Genomic DNA, 21,129 nt, shown 5'->3' with positions numbered 1-21,129 from the left:
CTTATGTTCTTATGGTCTTATGGACATCCTGTGGCCAGAGCAAGGGTGGAGAGCATCACGGTGGGCCTCCAGAAGGCATTCCAGTGATGGGTCACTGAACTCTTCTTGGCTTTCAGAGCCATGTCTTCACTGGAGCAGTCCTGGGCTGCAAGCATTGAGAAATGTGTGTGTGGCTGCAGTTCAGGTATGGCACCCGGAGTGAGGAAACAGTGAGGTTCAAAGCAGTGGGCAATTCAGAGGCCTCCTGCTAGCGAGACAAAGTGTTTCCTGTGGCTACATAATTAATGACGGTTTGAGACGATACAGCGTGAACAATCGCAATTGTGGCCCGCTACTGTGCTCAATGCAAATCTGGGATGATTCTGTCCCCAGCCTGGTCTGTATTGTAAACTGTCCATGTTCTAACGCTGACATTATGCCATCTCAACAGCAGCAATCTGCTTGTCCCTGAGCTGCCAATATAACCCCACTCTGTTGCCTCCATGAAAGTCTTTATTGTTTTAATCAACATTGAGGAAAGAAAAAATACAATTGCTTAACATTACTTCTATCACAGTGTAGCACAGTTCACAAAACATAACTAATGCAAAAATATATGTTGTGCTGCTGCCAGTCTATTACTGCTTCTCAAACCTCTTTGACAGCTAAAACCAGGGTCAAAGTCCAAAGTTTTGGTATTCTGTTGCCTTCTGGGGAGAAGGAAAATCACGAGATCAGAGAATATAATTAGCAGCTTAAATTGATGAAAGAAGGCCTCTGTCTATTTCTGAACTGCTGCACATTTACCTGGATATCTGGGAATGCAAGAATGTTTTTTTGGAGATGTATGGAAATAGGCTTTATCTACTAGAACAGTCTGGGACACAGAAACCAACCATATTGAGAATAAAAAAGAACGTAAGTTTAATGTGCAGTGCAATCCCATGTAGCTGGGGAAACCGCTATTATTTAAACAGTAAGTTTCACTCACTATAGAAATTCTCCAGAATTGCAGCTGCAGCTTCTGTATTAGAAGGTTGTGGGATTGAACCATGACATGGTCCCATAATCAAAGTAACACTTCAACGCAGTACTGGCAGAATGCTGCATTGCCTGCGATCCGATTCATCAGATGAGACATTAAATGAAGGTCCATCGGTCTAACGAAACTGCAGCAGTCAGTATACAAATACATCCCTGAAGAGGGAGAGAGAGAAATTGCAGTAATCAGTATACAAATACATCCCTGAAGAGGGAGATAGAGAAACTGCAGCAATCAGTATACAAATATATCCCTGAAGAGGGAGAGAAACTGCACCAATCAGTATGCAAATGTATCCCTAACGAGACACAAGGTTGTCATGCAGCAAATTCAGGCTGATTTTACATTGGATCGAGTTTCTGATATTTGAAATAGTTCTTAGCAGGACTCAACGCTAACCTGTCTCTACTTGTTTTTTTTTGCCTCCCCTGAAGCAGGGCCTCCCACATATCAGATCTAGCAGAATCTGACTTTGCTTCAACACAGAGCCATTTGAAGGGATTAAGTAATGTAAAATGTTAAATTTAAATTCAAAGAGAAAAGCACTTCTCCCTATGATTGGTGTAAAACTTTTTTTTAGCGGGCTGTGTGTTGGCTTGAAGCCTAGAGGTTGGGATTGTTGTTCATGCTCCTTCCTCTGGTGATACTTCACATACGCTGCACTTTCGATTCAGATGGTTGTTAGGGATCATCTCAAAATTCCATACTGATATGAAGCGTACAGAAGACTCTGATTGAAATTTTAATTGTTTCTATGCAAACTGCACAGATACAGATGAACAATATCAGAGCCAGAATCTGGAAGAGGCGTGTTCTATTGTCAGCATTAAGTACTCCCAGGTGAGGCATAGCTTTACTTATATAAAACAAAAACAGAATTACCTGGAAAAACTCAGCAGGTCTGGCACATCGGCGGAGAAGAAAAGAGTTGATGTTTTGAGTCCTCATGACCCTTTGACAGTTCTGTTGAAGGGTCATGAGGACTCGAAACGTCAACTCTTTTCTTCTCCACCGATGCTGCCAGATCTGCTGAGTTTTTCCAGGTAATTCTGTTTTTGTTTTGTATTTCCAGCATTCGCAATTTTTTGTTTTTTGTTTTTGTTTTTTTTTGTTTTTTGTTTTTGTTTTTTGTTTTTTTTTGTTTTTGTTTTTGTTTTTTTGTTTTTTGTTTTTTTTGTTTTTTTTGCTTTTGTTTTTTGTTTTTGTTTTTGTTTTTGCTTTACTTATATATCCCACCAAACACTCCCAGGTCATAGCTAAAAGCAAAAAACTGTGGATGCTGGAAATCCAAAACAAAAATAAAAATACCTGGAAAACTCAGCAGGTCTGGCGACATCTGCGGAGAGGAACACAGTTAACATTTTGAGTCTGTATGACTCTTCAACAGAACTAAGTAAAATTAGAAAAGAGGTGAAATATAAGCTGGTTTAAGAGGAGGGTGGGGCAGGTAGAGCTGGATAGAGGGCCAGTGAGAGGTGGAGATAACCAAAAGGTATCATAGACAAAAGGACAAAGAGGTGTTGAAGGTGGTGATATTATCTGAGGAATGTGCTAATTAAGGGTAGAAAGCAGGACAAGCAAGGTACAGATAGCTCTAGTGGGGGTGGGGTGGGGTGAAGGGAAGGGATTAAAATAGGCTAAAAGGTAGAGATAAAATAATGGATGAAAATATATTTAAAAATAATGGAGATAGGTGGGAAAAGAAAAATCTATATAAATTATTGGAAAAAAAAAGAAAAAAAAGGGGGGGATCAGAAAGTGGGTGGGGATGGAGGAGAGAGTTCATGATCTAAAATTGTTGTACTCAATATTCAGTCCGGAAGGCTGTAAAGTGCCTAGTCAGAAGATGAGGTGCTGTTCCTCCAGCTTGTGTTGAGCTTCACTGGAACAAGGCAGCAGGCCAAGGACGGACATGTGGCCATGAGAGCAGGGTGAAGTGTTGAAATGGCAAGCGACAGGGAGGTCTGGGTAATGCTTGTGGACAGACCGAAGATGTTCTGCAAAGCGGTCACCAAGTCTGCGTTTGGTCTCTCCAATGTAGAGGAAACCACATTGGGAGCAACGAATGCAGTAGACTAAATTGAGGGAAGTGCAAGTGAAATGCTGCTTCACTTGAAAGGAGTGTTTGGGCCCTTGGACGGTGAGGAGAGGAGAAGTAAAGGGGCAGGTGGTGCACCTTCTGCGGTCACATGGGAAGGTTCCGTGGGAGGGGCTTGAGGTGTAGGGGGTGATGGAGGAGTAGACCAGGGTGTCCTGGAGGGAATGATCCCTGCGGAATGCCACCGGGGGGGATGAAGGGAAGATGTGTTTGGTGGTGGCATCATGCTGGAGTTGGCGAAAATGGCGGAGGATGATCTTTTGAATGCGGAGGCTGGTGGGGTGATAAGTTAGGACAAGGGGGACCCTATCATGTTTCTGGGAGGAAGAAGAAGGTGTGAGGGCGGATGCGCGGGAGATGGGCCGGACACGATTGAAGGCCCTGTCAACCACCGTGGGTGGAAAACCTCAGTTAAGGAAGAAGGAAGACATGTCAGAGGAACTGTTTTTGAAAGTGGCATCATCAGAACAGATGCGACGGAGGCGAAGGAACTGAGAGAATGGAATGGAGTCCTTACAGGAAGTGGGGTGTGAGGAGCTGTAGTCGAGGTAGCTGTGGGAGTCGGTAGGCTTGTAATGAATATTGGTGGACGGTCTATCACCAGAGATTGAGACAGAAAGGTCAAGGAAGGGAAGGGAAGTGTCAGAGATGGACCATGTGAAAATAATGGAGGGGTGGAAATTGGAAGCAAAATTAATAAATTTTTCTAGGTCCAGACGAGAGCATGAAGCAGCACCGAAGCAATCTTCGATATACCGGAGAAAGAGTTGTGGAAGGGGGCCAGAGCAGGACTGGAACAAGGAATGTTCCACATACCCCATAAAGAGACAGGCATAGCTGGGGCCCATGCGGGTACCCATAGCCACACCTTTTATTTGGAGGAAGTGAGAGGAGTTAAAGGAGAAATTGTTCAGTGTGAGAACAAGTTCAGCCAGACGGAGGAGAGTAGTGGTGGATGGGGATTGTTCAGGCCTTTGTTCGAGGGTGACTCCCAGGTCATACTCAGGATGGGTTTGGCCTAGAATAAAGTGGCCCTTTCAAACACCCTTAGGTAAGATACAGCATAGATTAGATACAGAACAAAACTCTTTCTACAAAACAAACCGGTACATCTTTGGTATTTATAAGCATTAATGGAAACATTTCTAACTTGGAAGATTGCTACATTCAAAAAAGAAGTAAGAAACCATTTAATTGAAAATTAAGGAAATAGCAGCTTGACCACTATCCCATCAAACATTCCCAATCCGGGAACAGTGTAGATTAGATACAGCGTAAAGCACCACATACACTGTGCCATCAAATGCTCCCAGTCTGGGTACACTGTGGATTAAATACAAACAGAAGCTCCTTCTACATTCCCCCATCAAACATTCCCTGACTAGGCGCTGTGTGTGTTAAATACAAAAAGAAGCTCCCTCTGCACTCCCCCATCAAACATCCCCAGAGTGGGTTCAGTGTAAATACAGAGTAAAACTCCCTCTACACTCCCACATCAAACATTCCCAGAGTGGGTTCAGTGTAAATACAGAGTAAAACTCCCTCTACACTCCCACATCAAACATTCCCAGAGTGGGTTCAGTGTAAATACAGAGTAAAACTCCCTCTGCACTCTCCCATCAAACATCCCCAGAGTGGGTTCAGTGTAAATACAGGGTAAAGCTCCCTCTACCCTCCCACTTCAAACATTCCCAGAATGGGTTCAGTGTGGGTTAAATACAGAGTAAAGCTCCCTCTACACTCCCACATCAAACATTCCCGGAGTGGGTTCAGTGTAAATACAGAGTAAAACCCCCTCTGCACTCCCCCATCAAACATCCCCAGAGTGGGTTCAATGTGGGTTAAATACAGAGTAAAGCTCCTGCACTGCCCCATCATATATACCCAGTACACAGCAGTCAGGCAATAATTAATGAATTTGCAATGAAAAGGCGGGATGTCGGGGAAGGCAGGGTAAATCGCTCTTTCACTCAAGGAAAATAAATGAAAGGAAGGATGTTTCTTTAGTTTTGTGCCTTTTGAACAATGGTAGGCACTTTGCAGATGCTCCCTATAAGGCAGCAAAATGACTTCCTGTTAAAATGTGACGATCACAAGCCTCAACTGAAACTAAAGGTTTGAAATATCTGAGTAACTTGAATTCACGGAGCAAAGCTCAGAACTAGCTTGTGTCTTCAAACCCTCAGTGCAGCTGCCACCCACCAAGACCATCAGCACTCAAGGTAAGGGTCAGTCACCAGAGTCAATTAGTTCCCTGTTTGAAGAGCCAAATGAGTTTCCATTTGTACAGCTTTATTCTCACTGCGGTTTGACGCGCGGCAATGCTGGATCATATAAACAGTGATACAGAGTACCAAAATGCTGAAGCAATGTTACCACGCTTCGGTTACTCTTGAGTACTGTGTGCAGTTTTATAGACAATGCTTTATAGAAAGTATGTTAGCAAGTATACAATGTTGATATCAGAGATAAGTGACAACAGTCACGGAGTGACTCTTGGGAAATTCAAACTATTTCCTCGGGAGCAGAAAATGTCAAGGAATAAAGAAAGGGAGGGGGTAAAAAACAATGTTCGGCATTAAATTTGAATTTGGCGCAAAACAAAGTGAGCAACTGGGCTCCGAGACCTGAGTCAAATTTGGTTTTGGGATTCATTTAAGTACCACAGGTGAGCTACGGTTACCAAACAGATGCCAGGTTGTAGTTTGCCATTTTTGGGGAGGGGGGGGTGGCACGAGAATTGATTCATTCCTACTCCGAACTGGCTAGCAGTTGAGTCCATGGGGGGAAGAGGTGATCCTGGGGAGGATACTGAATGGACCAGAGTATTTACAGGCTCAGGAGGAGTCCTCCTTCTCTCATCGTCGGCATCCTTCCATCTACATATGGTGCTGGACATGGCAGCATATCCTTTGGGGGTAGAATAGAATATGGTGCACTTTTGCTGATGGCTGAAGAGACCTATCCATGAGAGGCATAATCTGCCACAAGTGCCATACATGAGGTGGTCATCAGGTGTTATCATGGGCTGTTGTTTTCAGTGTTGGTGACTGTTGTCAAGCAGCTGTAGCCACTGATAGTTAGTGCCCATGTCACCGGCCCACAGGTGATTTCACCACTTCCTTCAGTCTTGTGTCTCTCAGGGCTTTCATGTCACATTTGCAAACATCCTTGAAGTGGAGCTTTGGGCATTCTGCTGGTTTGTCTGGCTCTGGTTTTCTGGCCATACAAAATTCCTTGGAAATGCATCCATCTTTTCCTGCAAACGTGCCTGAGCCAGCAAAGTCACCTCTACTTCAGTGCTTGCATACATGGGAAAGTTGCCTTTGAAAGGCACAGTCACATTCATGATTTTGTCTTGCCGTGAGATGCTGAGAATGCGCCGTAAACATCGAAGATGAAAATCGTTGAGCTTCACCTCTTGATAGCTGGAAGCTGTTCATACTTCACAATCATACAATAAACAGTTCAGACCAGCACATAAACTAACACCTTGTTCCTAAGAGTCAGCTGCTGACCTTTGCCTTCCCTGCAAACACAGAAGATGTTTATCTGCATTCTAGGTCAGTCAACAAGCTGTACAATCTGTCCAGACTGAAAGCAAAGACAAAAATACAACACATCTTGATCAGAGAACTCCTCTGCACTGATAATGCTGCACTAGTTGCTTACACAGCAATAAAGATTCATGGATTGTCTCTGTAACTTGTTCTCCCTTCTTCTCCTGGGTACATAAAAATAAAGACTGACTTTTCTTTTAGAAGCCATTTGCAGTCACTTTAATGATCACTGATTTGGCCTCTCTATGCCTGGTATAACTAGGTAGAGTGTGCTGCACGCTCTTCCCATTTGTACCTGAATTTCACATTCATGGTTCTACAACAGACCCAAGGCCTTGATCTCAATGCTTTGCTATGACGTGGCAGGTAACGTGTGCCAGGAGGACTAAATCCACAAGGGAAACTTGTATTTATTACGAGAAGATTTGTGGGCTGAATTCAGAAGTAATGAGTCCACTAACAGCTTTAGAGATTAAAAGACCAAATTAAAACATTTATTAACTAAAGAAAAGATTTCAAGCACATACATAAGATTATAGTTACTTAATACTATGACAAATCCCAAAAATCCTAATCAACCTGACTCCCAGCTATACCCCCCTTTTAAGGCAACAGTCCAAAATAGATTCCAAATTTGAATAATTGAGCCAGCAAGTTTACCACAGCACCACTCGACAGTGGAATTCCAAAGGCTTTCCTCCACCTTTGGTTACTACACACAGTAGACTTCTGCTAAAGTGGCTGGAGGCTTCCCCAAGGCTGTTTTACAAGGTCCCTTAGATCTTACATGGCCTCCCAACATAGCCTTCCATTGTCTGAAATATGCTTCTTTCTCTCTTTAATCTATAAATTAATCTTTGGAAATGTACTTTTCCCATAATATAAAAATCGTTCATGTTGCCAATATGGTCCGTTCCTTCGGGAAAAATAAACACACAGCTTGGCCTTGCTTATCTTGTTCGTTGTAAACTTCCTATCATCCCTTTGAAAACTAAACAACCCCTTCATGTATCTAGAAATGTAAATTTCCTTCACACCTTACATGCTAAGCCCTCATCCATGTTTACTCATTAGCATTTCAAATGCCTTTTACCCCTAACTTCTCTTGCTGATTTCAAGCTTGCAGCCTATCTGTCTAATTCAATTAAACCACTCAGGCAGACCCATCCACACTCACACCCATAAACTTACTTTACAATAACCCACAATAATCTGATGAAAAAATGTTAGTTTCATGACAATTTAAGGAGCATATAACTCCTTTTTCTGACCCTGTTACCCAGGATAACTAAAGGTTGCTTGATCCAATTTTGCTTTGGGATTACTTTTGTTGTAGTTCAGGCATGGTAGATGCAAAATTCGGGGGTTAAATGTTGAATTTACGGGCTGCGACTTTCATTTATATCAGCTTCTCAGGACATCCCAAAACACTTTGCAGTCCTTGAATTCTTTCTGAGGCATGAGCACTTAACGTTGAATTTTGCCTCGTACTGCCAAGTCCCACTTCTGGGGCTGAAAGAGAAAGGCAACCCCAGGAGCTGTTGGCCCAATCAAATGGCTGACAGCTCAGCAGCCTCAGCAGCACCACCACTAAAAGTGGCCATTGCTGAGGCTACAGCTAAAGGGAGAGGGTGCCTCAATGGCTGAGTGCCTTTGAAGAGAGTTGAGATAGGTTTGGAGGGGCCAGGCCCCAACGATCAGGGTGGGGGGTGGGGGGGTTACTGGGGGTGAGGAGCACCAGCGATGCCATTGCTGCCACGGGGCTCCTGTTTTGGCTCTGAATACTCATAAAGGTGGGCCACCATGTGGCAGAGGCAGGAAACGGCCCTTAGTTGGTCACGTAAGTGGCTCAAGAAGCCATTATGTGCCTTGTTTCCCACTGTGGGTGGTATGGCATGGTGGCAGGAAGACTCAGGCTCCTCTCCTGATGTCTCCACCTGCCCTCTTGACTCCTGGCCCATCACCAGGAGGCTGGGAAAATTCATCTTTATTTTTCTGGAAATTCAGCAGTCAATTTGTATGCAAAATAGGTCCCATAAACAGCACTTTTTTTCATTGGCTAACTTAGTTCAGTACCTCTAGAAGTAAAGCAGTATCTTCTCCAAATAAATCCCTACTTGAAGTAAATGATCTTCCTTAATAGACAGCTTACAACCTCTTCAGTTAAGCTTTGAAGCATTTGTTATTGCATATAAGCTAGTATTACTCAGACATGTTCTAACTCACTAGTAGAGTTCCCAACTGTGATTAAATGTATTCCTGGAGGTTTCATCATCTGACTTGCTCCCAAGCTCTGGCCATTAGTTGGCCAACACATCCACCCTTGTGATGCATTGCCTTCCTACCCCAGTTGGAAGGCAAAAAGACTCATTACCCAACTGGATGATGCTTGACTGTCAGCAAAAAAGCCTTTTTCCTATTTTCAATATTTTTATTTCTGGTAAAGAGAAATGTTTAAAGAAAATGACAAAAAAAAAACAACCTTTTTTAATGTCCTGATGATTGGAAAGGCCAGGTCAATCCTGGAGAGTTAGCAATGCTACTCACTAGCCTCGTTTTTACCTTGTTTCTACCACAACTGTTTGCTGAAATATTTTATTTTTTATTTAATAAATAATTTCCCCCTAAAATTTACCATTTATTCTCATGAGTAAACTACAAATACTAATGCTGGTTTGTTCTGGTTCTTGTCTTGTTGATACACAATCAAGGATTTGTCAGCAATAGGTTAAGTAACTATATTTACTGGAAACTCACAGGTTTCATACTCCAATCATTCTCTGATGTCAAAGTATATCTTTTGATGCTACATTTATGTGGTTTCGTTTTACTTCTTGTGGCCTCTGTGACATACATTGGTTTCCACTCTGGTAATTGTCTCGGTTTTAAAATTTTCATGCTTGTTCTCAAATCTGTCCATGCCCTTGTTCCTCCATATCTCTGTAACCTCCGCCAGCCCTACGTTGTCCTGCTAGACAACTGCGTTCCTCTGATTCGAGCTTCTTGCACATCCCTGATTTCTATTGCTCCACCATTGGAAGTTCAATCTGTTAACTTCTGGGCCAGAATTTTCACGTTGGCGTGCGGGGGTGGGCCCCACATGCCAACGCATAAAATGACGCACGGTGACATCTGGCGTGCATCCCGATGTCGCCGTGCTCCATCACGATATTTCGGTGGGCGGGCGCACGATGATCTCCAATGCGCGTCCAACATTAATTAACGGGCCACTTAAGGCCCTTGAGGCACCAATTGACACCGATTTTTTGAGGGCTGTGCGATCTTCAGGCCGTCGCACGGGCACAATGGGCAGGCGAGTAGACCACATTTTTATAAACCTCATCCACGGGTGGGATAAGAGGGGTGAGTGGGCTTGTGAGTGTTATTTGTTCGACATTTAATGTTTAAACTTATTCCTACTTGCCTGTGTGAGCAGGAATACTTCAAAACTCTTCACAGCTGCTTGGACAGGACTAACAGCCTTCAGGTCAGGACTCTGGAGTAACCATCATTTCTGGGGCCTTGCTGGTTTCAGGAAGCCTTCCCTTAGCCTGGGAATGGGAGTTGTGCTGTCCACTGGAGGCACCTCCTCTGAGGAGGAAGGAGGGCCAGAAGGGGGACGAGGCGAGGAGTCCACATTCAGCCTCCAGGGGAGCCACTTTTGGGAGGAGAGGCACAGGCACAAGGGGCGCAGGGCCAACAGGAAGTTCAAGGCGGAAGGGGCTGCAGAAGATGCCACTGTCCTGCTGCTAGGGTTTACAGGCAGCGAAGCATCTAAGTCAATATGTCTGAGGTGCAGCGCCGAAGGTGGCTCCGTCTCTCAAGGGAGGCAGTGACCTCCATTTGTCAGATGATAGGCCCTGAGATCTGCGCCAACTGTGCGGGTGGATACCCCATGCCAGTGGTGTCGAAGGTCATGGCTGCCCTCAACTTCTATGCCTCCGGCTCTTTCCAGGGGTTGGTGGGTGGCCTTTGCGGAGTCTTGTAGTCAGCTGTCCATAATTGTGTCAGCAGGTGACAGAAGCTCTGTTCAGGCATGCATTGACTTTCATCTACTACCACTGGGACAAGGCCAGTCAGACAGAATGAGCCAGAGGCTTCACAGCGATTGTTGGGTTCCCCCTCGTCCAAGGTGCAATAGACTGCACACATGTGGCCATCAAGGTGCCAGCGGGTAAGCCCGGTGCCTTTGTCAACAGAAAGGGCTTCCACTCCATAAGCATGCAGATAGTGTGTGATCACAAGATGCAGATTCTACAAGTCTGTGCAAAGTACCAGGCAGCACCCATGACGCTTACATTCTGAGACACTCTTCGGTGCTCCAGCCCAGCTGGATGGTTGGCTGCTGGGTGACAAGGGCTATCCCCTCAGAAGGTGGCTCATGACACCTCTCCGCCATCCAAAAACAGAGGCTGAGCGGTGGTACAATAGGAGCCACGCCTCCACAAGGGCTGTGGTAGAGAGAACCATCGGTCTTCTCAAGATGCGTTTCCGATGCCTGGACCGTTCAGAGGGCGCACTACAGAACCTGCCAGATCGTGTGTCACTGATAATGGTTGCATGCTGTGCTTTCCATAATCTGGTGCTGGAAAGGGTGGATGCAGTGGACGAGGAAGATGTAGACACAGTTACTCCAGTTGCACACTCCAGCAGTGAGTCCGAGGATGAGCACGCACAGGAAAACGCTGAGGGGGTAGACACTGATCCAGTCATACTCCAGGGAGGCAGGGATACCCGGGAGGCTTGAACCTTTGGCTAGCCCACCACAGATGGACCTTCAACACAAGCCAGGGCTGCAGGTTCCATACTCGACACCTGAAAGCAACATCTGCCTGGTTAGGAACGTTAACTATGTGCCTTGTCAATAAAACTCAATGACAAACAAGTCACTCATAACATCATGGGTTCCTGTCCACCTGTAGGAGTAATGAAGCTCCCTGAGCCTTGCTCACATATAAACATTTAATGAATTAACAAAATGAAGCAGAAAATAAACTGAATGCAAAGGTGTTAAGTGACCAACTTGTCATCAGCTAATAGTGGGGCAACATAGAACCACCAGTGATAAGCCTGTGATGTGCCTAAGGTGCCTTAAGTTTACGTTTCCAGGTACTATGTCTAGGTGCTCCCCCCTTGCTGGCGCTGGCATCTGAGACAGCCTGCTCACTCTGCTGTCTTGTTGGCCTTGATGACCTTGATGGGCGTCCTCTGGCCCGTGGAGCCTTTGATGGCCCCGCCTGGGAGAGAGCAGCCAGTGCCATGGCTGGCATCTCTCCAGTCACCGCAGCCTCATCAGATCCCACAGTCACTGGCAGAGGGTCGGAGGAGCTGCTACCCTCATTCGGAGCGACCTGAGAGGAGCCCACAGAGACGAGAGGCAGCTCCTGCGCGACGTGAGGTCACTTCGGACCTCCCTGCTCACCACTGATGGATGGGCGCTGAGCTGGGATACTTGGTGCCCAATCCATCTCCCATACTGGCACTGACCAGCTGAGGGCTTGCAGGTCCAAGCGCAGCCCCAGGAGGCCCTGATTGTTCTCCTGGAGGAACCTCTTTAAGATCTTCGCCATTCTTTCCATTAAGGAAGCATTGCAGTCAGCCATGAGGCTCATTGCAATGCTGATGCTCCGCATGGACTCCTCCAGCATGGCGACCATGTCACACTTTGCCTCATGTATCTCCACCAGATCCCCCCACATACCCTGCTGGACTTCCAGCATTCGCTGCCTCATGGACGACTCCAGAGTCACATCGTCAGCCACCGACAGAGCATGTGCCTGGTCCCCAGCAGTCCTCCGACTGCCAGCGCCATGGGCACTCTATGCCTCTGCCTGCACCTCAGGCGAGTGTGAAGTGCCCTCACCACAGTGTCCCAGGACACTAGCCAATAATTTAATTCCCACCGAGGTGCTAGCGTCTGCGCTGGTGCCTGCCTGGCAGAGGTGGTGTGATGCTGATGATTCCATTTGTTTAGTGCCCTCAGGTGTGAGAGGGGGCCCCTCTGCCTCTTCCTCCTGGCCCTGCTCCAGTGATGCTAAAAGGAAGAACAAGGGCTTTTTATTAGTTTAAGTGGAGATAATGTCAATGTGTATGCCTGGCCCCTGGATCAGTATGCGCACATCCTTCCATAATCAATGGTCAACCCATGCTGGAAGCTTCAATCACTGAACATTCAACAGTGGGGATGGCTGCTGGGACACACATGGTGACCTCAGTGCACGGCACTCTTACCTCCCTGTGGCATACCAAGCTTCACCGCCACAGTGGACCTGAGCACATGGCGGTCTCCTGCTTCATCACCTCCTGCTCGTATCTGGTGATGATGGCCAACTGGGCCTGGCCTCCGCCAGTCCGCATCCGCTCGGCGGCATTGTGTGTGGTCTTCACCTGAAATGGAGAGAGGAGCATTGATTGGTCCAGCCTGTACCTGGATTCCCATCACATCCCTGCCACCCCCACCTGAGTGAAACATTGCAGGGCTCCAGTGAGTCGTGACCCCACAGCTGCAGCACACTCACACCAAGAAGCCAGGGCTGACCTCCTTTCCTCCATTATATTTGCCACCACATGGTCTAACCTTGCAAAGCAAGGATGCACAAGCACGTGGAACACCAAGGGCAGCAGATGGATGGGTGCCCTGCCACCTGGAAGCTCCCCTCCCAGTCAGTAACTTTGACATGTTTTGCAGATCCAGGCTGCCCCCAAAACAGTACTGTGGGTGTCAGTCTAACACATGCTGCAGATGCAGAGCCCATCTCAGCACTACCCTCTCAGGGTGAACTTGGCGTGGGCAATATCTGCAGGCCCGCCCAGCGAGGGACACATGCCATGAATGATTCAATGCTGTAACTGCACTCAGAGTTGAAGTGTTGTTGGAGGGGGGGGGAGGTGGTGGGGGGGGGGGGGGGGGGGGGGGGGGGGGAAGCCTACCCGCTGCGTTAAGTAACATCTGCCAACACGGTACTCACCCTTCCCGAGCGCAAGAGGTCATTGAATCACTTGCAGCACTAGACCCACATGTGCCGCACCACGTCATGGGAGCTGACTATGTCTGCCATCTCCTCCCAGGCATGTTTGGTCAGGTGGGGGAGCCTCCTCCTCCCATCCCTCGGAATGAGGATCTCCTGCCACTCTGCCACCTCCTCCAGGAGGGCAGCTAGGCACTCATCAGAAAAGCGAGGGGCACACTGCCCTGCTGCCCTACCCTCCTGCCTGGCCTGTTCTCCAGCAGCGCCCTGGGGAGCCCTTCTGTTGGCCATGATGAACGGCCTTTACAAGGCTGCCTGCGCACTATCTGAACAGGCTGCCAGGTTGCCATTGGACCCGGCGCTCATTGCACTCCTGCCACCACCCGCTCACTCCCCCTGTCCTCGGAAGCCGCATTTCATGCTGGGTGGGCCTTAATTGGCCCGCTGATGTAAAATGGCGGCATGGAGCCGATCGTGAGTGGCAATCGGCTCCGCACCTGCTCACATCCGCTCCTGAACAGCTCACCCAACGGGGAGAAAATTCCCCCCCTGTAGTATTTTGCTTTTCTCAGGTCAGGGTTAGGTTTACTGCTCCAACACAGAAGGTAGCACTTCCCAGATCATGCCTGTGCCAGCTAAGTGATGGTACCTGGGCTGTTATTAACAGTTTGAGAGACGTTTCCTCTTGAAGCCAGTGGCGTTGGAAGGGTGGGGGAACTGTCCAGGCTGGTGTCCACCTTGATCTGAAGTTACAGCTTGTCCCAGGAATTGTAGCCCAGGTTTGGCTGCTGGTTTTGCGAGGAAGGATTTGGGGAGAGGTGAAGAGCAGGTTTATGCAATGGTTTATGCATTGTTTGTTTACTTTTGGAGCCTGGACTTTAATCCAGCCGAGGTACAATACCGTTGCTTCCTAATAGGGGCTGGAATCACATCGCAAACCTGCATTTACCATCAATTTAACTCCTTTGACTGGTGTGGAAAATGGTGGGTAACACCTGCAGTGATAGCAGGTGGGATTTATAAAAAGATTTTGTAGCATTTTCAGATACGGTAATATAGGTTTTGTAAAGAACTCTAATTGTTAGACATATGATTTTTATATCAAATTTCTTGATTCTTTTAGAGTTTGTCCCTTGATTTATGAGACAGTGGGATTGAAATACCTGTCGATATGCTTGTGGGTTGGTAGTTACACAAATTGTTCTGATGAAACCTGATCAGGAGCAATCATTGGCTTAGCAGTGTTTTCCTAAAATATCCAGATATGTAACATTCAAATCCTGCTTGTAGTATTCAATTGTTCAGTTGTTCGGTCTTTGATTGTGTGTGTCTATCCTCTGAGTGCTATTAGTCAAGCCTGGGTGTGATTACAGACAGAAGCAGAAGCTAAACTGAGAGCAAGAAGCTGGAAGCATGAGAGAGCAGATATTTTAAAAAGCATTGTAAATAACCCTCCTGCACACATAGAACGTGGTGTGTCATCTTTACATACCCTTGAGGCTGAATACACAACAATTGGCGACAAGATGGAGAAGAGTTTAAATTTATCAGATCCAGCACTTTTCTTCGCTGTGAGATCCAGCCGAGCCATGGGCTTGATGGATTTCAGGGTTCAAGACCTACTTGCTCGCTACGGGGATGGACAGTCTGGATGTAGTAGTGGCCTGTAAGAAGTCGATATTTGTACATTGTTTTGGAGGAAAAAGGCAGGTAAATATTCAAACAGCTCATTGTTTGACACAGCAGTAAGTGCTCTCAAAAAATACTTTGGGCCAAAGAAAAGTGTGATGATCAAATGGTACACTTTCTGCCAGGAATACCAGAGAGCCCATCATGGTTAGATACCCTCAAACATCGGCCCAAATTGTGGAGGTACCCATCAATTCACTACACTATGTCCAGATCAAGGGAAAAAGTGTACCTCATGTTTAAAGTGGAATCACTTTGCAAAGCTGTGTAGGTATTGAGGAAGAGGACTTTAGGGGAGTAGGAGAGTCTCCTCCTGAGAAAAATATAGCATGTGTACACCATTATACATGGTTAAGTACCAGGTCATTTTAAGAAATGCTCAGTTGAGATTGCAGATATTTTAGTGCTGCTTTGCATCGATGTTGACATGAAAGTTTCAGCAACCAGCTCGATCATTGTTATTCTTGTCATTCCTGCAATAGACATGCTTCAAGCTTAAGATGACTCTACTATTCCAGTTTTTGGAACAATCATGGTTCCAGTATGTTACAAAAACATCACCCTAGACAGGTTCATGTTCCATGTAACCGAAGGCAGAAACCTCATGGGGCTAAACCTTTTCAATAAGCTTGGCTTCAAACTTGAAGACCCCACAGGAGCACAAAATCATTTGATGAAATAGATTATACGCAAAGGTCCTGCCTTATTAACCAGATTTGGGGAGACTAAGGGGTATTATTATGCTCCTTATGTCGACGTCAATTCCATCAGTTTTGCAAAATTTGACACGATTGTCATTTGAAAATTTGTACCAAAGTGTCACAGGAGCTGAAACCACTAGAAGCAGCTGGTATCATTGAGCATATCAACTCATCAGTCTGGATATCAAATCTAGTCATTGCATGATGCAAAAGTGTCAAACTTAGAATATATGTTGACCTTAAAGTGATCAACAAAACAATAATTCCAGACAGGTATCCACTTCCTATGGCTCAAAAACTATCAGCATCATTTCAGGACTCCACAGTCTCCACTAAGCTCGACATGATATCTTCAGATACCTCCTAGCGGAGCAAAGCTGGTACCTTACAGCTTTTATTCCTCACCAAGGTGTTTTCAAGAACACAGAATGCCCTGTGGACTAAATTCAGCATCCAGTGCTTTCCAGAAGATCATTTCTTCAGTCTTGTCAGAATTGAAGAGATCGTAACCTATTCAATGACATCATTGTCCATGGAAGGGTCAAAGCAGAATATGATCAGTGGTTATTAGAGGTGTGGTGCTCACTCAGCTTGAACAACACAATTTGCCACGCAGCAAGGACAAACGTACATTTGCAGCGTCTGAGAATGACTTTCTAGAGTACAGAGTGACAACAGCTGGAGTAAAGCCTACACATGACAATATCCAAGCCATTCATGCACTTCTAACCCCATCTAACATGAAAGAGTTGACATCATTCCTCAGTGCTGCCAACTTTTATCACAAATTTGTTCCTAAGTATACAGAGTTTGCGGAGCCTCTTTGAAAGCCACTATGCAAGGATGCATGATGGGAATGGACAATCGCACAGCAAACAGCATTTGACATGTTAAAGGCAAAGGTAGCATCTCTGTCAGTCCTCGGCATTTCAAATCACATGTGGAAGTCACAATAGATGACTAGGGAAATGTGATTGGAGTTGCACTCTCACAGTACATTCAAGGAAGCGAACAGCCAATCACTTATGTGCCTATTCTCAGAAACTGAATGCAAATACTGTACTGAAGAGCGGGAAGATGCATTAGCCTGCATCTGCACATATACTCTGGCAGATGTATTTCTATGGTCTAAAGTTCACCCACTGCACCGATCACCAAGTGCTGACTACATTGTTAGTCACGTCAGGATTTGATCATTGACCTCTACACATCTACAGATGGTCAAACCATCTTCATCAGTACACGTCAAGGTTGAGTATCTTGCAGGTTCAAGCAACCCAAGTAGCTGACATGCTTAGCTGTACTACTATCACAGACAGGGTTAGCGACATTGAAGACTAAGTGATTGCAATGATTTCACACGCAACTGCAAATCTTGTTATGTGAGAAGAGTTGAAGGCAGAAGCGGCGACAGTGTTACTGCAGAAAGTAAGCCAGAACCTAAAAAAAAAGTGATCTTGAGAAATTGTTGAAGGACCGTTCCCATACTACAGAGCATGCAATGAATTCTCATTGATTGATGACAACTGTAGCGCATGCAGAACTCAAGCGGTTATCCCAAAAGCGCCACAGCAATGTGCATTACCATGTGTCCATGAACGACATCTGGGTGTTTAGATGAAACAACAATCCCTTAACAGTCTGGTAGCCAGCAATAGATCAATGCATAGACGAGATCTTTAAAGGTTGTGTGTCTACTTTGCTCAGTGAATTACCTGTTAAACCGTGTCCCACACCTCTGCAACTGACCTCACGGCTACCAAACCAGGGCAACAACTCCAAGTTGATACTTTAGGAGAAGTGCAAACAGCCCCAAGTAATCAATGTTTTTTGTTTGTTGTTCATTATCTTCATAGCAAATGGCTGGAAATCACTACAATAAATTCCATAACCACCACTTCAGTGATTTTTGGACAAGTTGTTTACAAAATGGGGTTTGCCAGAGGCTATCACTGCAGACAATGCAGTTTGTTTTCAGTCAGTTCATGGGGTTCCTCGCAAGCTACAGAATTCACCATCATCTGACATTTCAATACAACTCACAATCAAATAGTGACCTAGAATGGTTCAATAGGGTCATCAAGAATGGTCTGAGAGCTAGCATTTCGGAGCGGAAAAAGTTTGAACAACCCATTCATATCCTACTTTGGACATATCGATCCACCCCACACTCCCTGACCAGGAAGATACCTGCTGAACTTATGAGTGGTTGTGAATTTTGTATGCTGCTGACCATTCTTAAACCATCACCGCTATCCAATGAAAGTGATGGAAAGCAGAAGAAATCACAAAGTGACAAAGTAAAAGCATGCTTCGACAAGCGAACACAAGCAAGGACACCATGATTTGAAGTTGGAGATTGGGTTCACATCAAATAGCCAAACTGCAACAACAAACTTGCATCATCTCTATCAGGTTCAAAGCAGGTTAAGCAGTTGCTTGATGCTTCGTACTAATACTTATCTGGATGACAAGTGGAACACAAACTGCTTGATAGCGAGCTGACCAGGTTTTTTTGAGGACAGTGATTATGAGGATATATTTCCTTTTCCGATGAGTGACTGTGATGTTGATCATCTGCCTCATCAAGTTGATCCTGCGATACCACAACCTCAATTTTTCAGATCTCAGTACCATCATCAACAACCTTCATATCTCAAAGACAATTTCTGTACTTACAGAAAACGGATGATCCAAACTCTAAGAAATGATTTAATTTAAAATAAAGTCTTAAAATAGGTTTAAAATAAGGGGGAAAGGATGCAGTATGCAATTATTCAATTATTCATTATTTTATTGTGCATGTCTGTTCTCTGTGTGCTGTTAGTTGAGCCTGTGTGTGGTTACAGGTAGAAGCAGAAACTTAACAGAGAGCAAGAAGCTGGAAGCATGAGAGAGCAGACATTTAAAAAAGCATTGTAACTAAAGCTCCAGCACACACACAATGTGGTGTGTCATCCCTGCAAACCTCTGAGGCACAAAACACAACACCTGCTGTGAGAACGTAGACGAATACAAGATGGGAATATATTCATCAGTTAGGGCCCAAAACCTCAAACACTGAAAAGCCTCAGGGTGTGGAATAATTCACTTTTGTTTTTTTAATAGGTGGACAGCAATTTTGGTTAGTCAGGTGGAATATGACTGAATGTTTGCTTTCTGTTTATTTACTTTATCCACTGCTCCTGGATTTGCTCTATCGCTTATACCTTCCGCCATTGTGCTGACTCTGTGTTTCCCTACTCCTGCCGGGAGCATGGTGGAGATTTTTTTGTCTGTGGTAACCAAATCTCCTGGACTTTTGTAGGACAGTCCTGTTGTTTGGCCTTTCTTCCTAGGTCCCGGCAGCTCAAACCCTATCCTCTGGACACCCACATGACAGTCCCGACACACCCTACTGTGCCCAATGCATGCACATTAGAAAGGCCAGACAGGCCTGAGTTTGGCCTTCCTGGGATGCGCTTTGTCCTGGAATTTTTTCTGTCCGCCCTTTCTAATGAGCATGCATCAGGACAGTAAGGTGTGTGGAGGTGGTCATGTGGATGTCCAGAGGGTAGGATATGAGCTGCCAACATGAGAATTGTGGGGGAGGGACACCCCACCCCCATCTCTGCTCACAAGAACTCACCAGCATCCGCATTTCCCCACCCACTTTGGATACTGGATCTCAAGGTCTCAACAGTTCTCCCCCACTTCTCCATTCTACCCAGCTCCTGAGTCTCAAGGTCTCATCAGCATGCACTATGGCAAAGTGTCCCTTATTTTTTTGCCCAGAGTTGAACATCCTGTTTCCATCAGCAATTGCCCAACCCACATTTCAAACCAGAATATCCCCAAATTGCACATGGGCAATGCAGCAAGAATACCTTGGCATGGTGTTGTATATAACCAGCCATTCTCTGCCTATTTGTCAACAATATACTAAGGGGTTAGTGGATGATACACTTTTCCTGTACATTTTCTTTTATTCCCCTTTCATGATTTTGAGTTGTAACCATTTGTGTCATGTATAACGTGAGTAGTGGGTGTCATGCATGGATAGAATCTCTCATCTATTAAGACAGCCAGTCAACCACTGATACCTGGAGGCATTGCTACTATGACAAACCCTACCATTCCTCAAGATGGGGCTACAGGTAGATTTCTGATGAGTCATCCGGACTCGAAACGTTAACTCTTTCTTCCTCTCCACAGATGCTGTCAGACCTGCTGAGTTTTTCCAGCAATTTTTGTTTTTGCTACAGGTTAATTTCACTGATTTTAAATTTAATTAAATTTAGCATTATATTTATTTATGACCTTTTATTTATGACCATCAGGCCTGCTTCAAGCCTTAGGCCTTCCTCTTTTTCGATGTCCACTGGGCTTCCCACCCAGTGCTACAAGTTTCCATTGATACATGGGCTTTTCCCCCCATTTAGCTTTGCCACTGCCCCAGTTGTGAGATCTAATCCTCACCTACCCGCAATTTCCTATTTCTACCACTCCATTTCAATTTTCTGCATCACAGATTCGGTCATCAGTTAAAATACCATGTTTAGAGAGGCATCACAGCACCACCTAGCAGTTGGAGCCTGTAACTCCTCGTGACAGTCAAGCATTTACGAGTGAAGCACTGTGGGTGTACCACATAGACTGCAGCAGTTCAAGAAGGCAGCTTGGCACCATTTTCTCAAGGGCAGTTAGGAATAGGTAATAAATGCTGGCCTAGCCAGCGATGCCTACAGCCCATGAAAGAATAACAAAAGATGTTAAGAGAGAAAGAATTGACAGAAATGTTAAGATTGGTAAGCAGGTTGATGGAGATTACTGTAAACGTTGACATGAAAATCATTACAGGGACTAACAGTTGTGGACAGGAGGTGGCACCTTGCTCAAGATTTTTAATAATAAAAATAAATGAATATTCAGTTAAAGAATCAGCTACTGGTTCTTAAAGTCTCTTGGAGTCTAACAGTGTCTTGCCTCAGGTAAACAATGCCCACTGAAATATGTGAATCAACCATTCATGAAGTTCTTTAGCGTGAAAAACCTTTAGAAGCCCAAAATAACCAAAGAGCACAGAAAATTCCAATCATCTTAAGCTCTTAAT

At 45.3% G+C, this 21,129-nt stretch overlaps 1 protein-coding gene across 4 annotated transcripts in view; it reads left to right on the top strand.

Annotated features, from left to right (window-relative positions):
• Positions 1-5,194: 5,194 nt before the first annotated feature.
• LOC121275431 (nuclear body protein SP140-like protein) overlaps positions 5,195-21,129 on the top strand; it is an 86,247-nt gene continuing 70,312 nt past the window's right edge. For all 4 annotated transcript variants that reach the window (XM_041183023.1, XM_041183022.1, XM_041183020.1 and 1 more), the window contains exon 1: positions 5,195-5,341. The gene's annotated coding sequence lies outside the window, so the exon portion shown is untranslated. The remainder of the gene's footprint in view (positions 5,342-21,129) is intronic.

Source organism: Carcharodon carcharias, chromosome 2 (assembly GCF_017639515.1).
Source record: "Carcharodon carcharias isolate sCarCar2 chromosome 2, sCarCar2.pri, whole genome shotgun sequence".
Taxonomy (NCBI): domain Eukaryota; kingdom Metazoa; phylum Chordata; class Chondrichthyes; order Lamniformes; family Lamnidae; genus Carcharodon; species Carcharodon carcharias.
This window is presented reverse-complemented; position numbering and strand designations above follow the sequence as displayed.